The 2,627-nt window shown below is 28.6% G+C and overlaps 1 long non-coding RNA gene across 1 annotated transcript in view; it reads right to left on the bottom strand.

Annotated features, from left to right (window-relative positions):
- Positions 1-1,491: 1,491 nt before the first annotated feature.
- LOC124805830 (uncharacterized) overlaps positions 1,492-2,627 on the bottom strand; it is a 9,000-nt gene continuing 7,864 nt past the window's right edge. The window contains exon 3 of the long non-coding RNA XR_010639989.1: positions 1,492-2,438. This is a non-coding gene — a long non-coding RNA (uncharacterized LOC124805830). The remainder of the gene's footprint in view (positions 2,439-2,627) is intronic.

Here is a 2,627-nt window from a genome sequence, read left to right as displayed (position 1 = left end):
CTCCTTCCTTCGTAACATAATTTATTAACAACCCATTATAAATAAAGGGGCTCTAAATATATGCTGAACACTCCCAATATTGTGTGTATGTGGCTTATTCACCATTATTAATGTACCATAAAATCTTTTTTTTTTCCACTAAAAAAAACTTAAGATCTAAGTCTTTTTATTATTAATTCATAATTAATAAAAATAATAATTTGTACACGCGTACGAATAATACGTTGATTTTAAACTGCAACAATTAATAAATAATTAATTAATAAAAAACTGCTAAGTAAATTCTAATTATTATTATATATAAAACTTTTTTTTAAATTGTATAAGGGGTGGGGGTTAGAATTTGTTGCGTAATTTAGGAGGAAGGAGGGGGGTTAGTTAAGCGTTACAATCTATGACAGGAGAAGGGGGCGGGGGAAGGGGAAAGAGGGATACAAAATTGTAAAAAACTGCGTGACGTAATTTATGGACGAATCCCCAAGATAAAATAGAAGCAACTTAAAGATAGATACAAACATTCGTCATTATTGATATTTCCTATAAATTTAATAAACTTTTGTTTGCTGTATGTCTGTCTTTTATATTAAAAGACAGACATATAGCAAACAGAAACGCTAAATAAACAGAAAAACTAAAACAAATTAACTACAAAGATCAATTAAGAAGCAGGACTTACTTGGTTTTAAAAACTTTAAAAAGATTTTAATTTTAAGCTAAAGAACATATAAAGGAAATTTAAAAACCATATATAAACAAGAAAAGCTGAAAAGCATATGAACACAATATAGTTAAAAAAATAAATAAATATAAACCTAAATGTAAAAACTTTAAAACAAAAATATAAATGCTTTACAAATAAATTCACACAGCTCGTTGAAAGTTTCAAACAAAATCAAATCGTGGTCTTTCTCAAACAACGCGTTTAGAAAAAGGTCTATTATACAAAAAGGAGAAAAACGAAACATTAAATGCTGAAGTTTCATTGAAAGGATAATATCATGAGGCGCACATTGAAATAAAAAAGTTTTGAGAAATTTTACAGAATTGTAACTAAGTAATTAACGGCATTAAGTATTGACTGGACTTATTATTAATTATAATAAGTCCAGATGACGTAAGTATGAACATCTAAAAATTTAGAGTTTAGAACTTGCCAGGTGTGTGACTTACCAAAAAACCCTGGACCCAACCCTGAGAAGATTATACATAAAAATAAAAACATAAATAAAAATAAAGATCGTTTAATGAATAACAAATTATAGAAAAGACATTCTCTATAATTGAAATAAACATGATTTTTTTTTACAGTTTTAAAAAATTAATGCTATTGCAATATTTATAACTTTAATTTTATTTTAAAAAAATTAACTAAAAAAAAAAATACAAGGGCACACGAAATTTCAGGACATTCCAGGACTGTGTTTTTCACCTTAAATATTATCAATGCTATCAGATCCATTTCCAGCATTAAAAAAAAATTGACCGCAAATATTTAACTGCTATGCTCGCTTTTGTTGATTTTCAATAAACAATAACAAATCAACATTCCTTTTAAATAAAATAAATTACAGTATGGTTCATCAAGCAAAGTGTTAGGTTTAAAAGCCGTATGCCAGAAATAATATACAGGAATTTGTGCCATTGCATCGCAAACTCAACAGCAATTTACTGTAAAATTATGGGTACCGTTAAGTCATTCCTGCGTGCAATGCAATTAAAAACAAAGAAATTATTTTAATCATTATTATATGCCTACATAAATAATCCTACATATATATAATGCAAATGTTATTTTTGATTTATTTGAATTTTCTATTTGTTTGTTCTTATTATGGCAGTGATTAATGCATTAACTATGTTCTAAACGCAAGACACCGCCTGGATTTAATTCGACACAAAAAAAAATTACTCGTAACATTTTGACATGGACGTAAGTGCAGTGAAGATTTATGTGCAGTTTTATGTGAAGGTTTATGTACAATTTGGACATGGACTTATGTGCAGTGAAACATTTTGACATAGACTTATGTGCATTGAAGTGACATGGGCTCATGTGCTATGAAGTAAATTGCTACCCAAAATAAATTAAACATCATTAAAATGATAACAGGGAAAAAAAATGTCCTTTTTTTTGTTTTGTGCAAACAGCAAACACAGTACATTCCAAACAATGCACCAATAGGACTGCCATAAAATGTTAACCAAAGCAAAACAATTTCGGCAACTCTCCATCGATTATTTTTGGCGCAATATTTATCAAACCAAAATACCAACGCTGTTACAATGTTTAAGATGAAAAGGTAAATTGCTATCACTACACGCATATCTGTTTTTAAAGAGCAACCGTATGTTGCAATAAAAACTGTCGTGGACACTGTCAGACCAACTGCTGTTAACATCTGCATGCACTTTCCACAACAATTAAAATAAGATACATCCTAAATAAAATGAAACTTTCAAAAAAATCTTCATAACATTTTCAAAAGCATTATTCAAAAATTTTCGTTATATTCTGAGTGATAATAGATTGCAGATAAACTATTTACATAACAACAGTAATGCAATGCTTAAATAACTCTATAAATAACAAAGATGCCTTCAGGCCCGGTTTTAAGCGTAGGCGACGT

This window comes from Hydra vulgaris, chromosome 08, assembly GCF_038396675.1.
Source record: "Hydra vulgaris chromosome 08, alternate assembly HydraT2T_AEP".
NCBI classification, from domain to species: domain Eukaryota; kingdom Metazoa; phylum Cnidaria; class Hydrozoa; order Anthoathecata; family Hydridae; genus Hydra; species Hydra vulgaris.
This window is presented reverse-complemented; position numbering and strand designations above follow the sequence as displayed.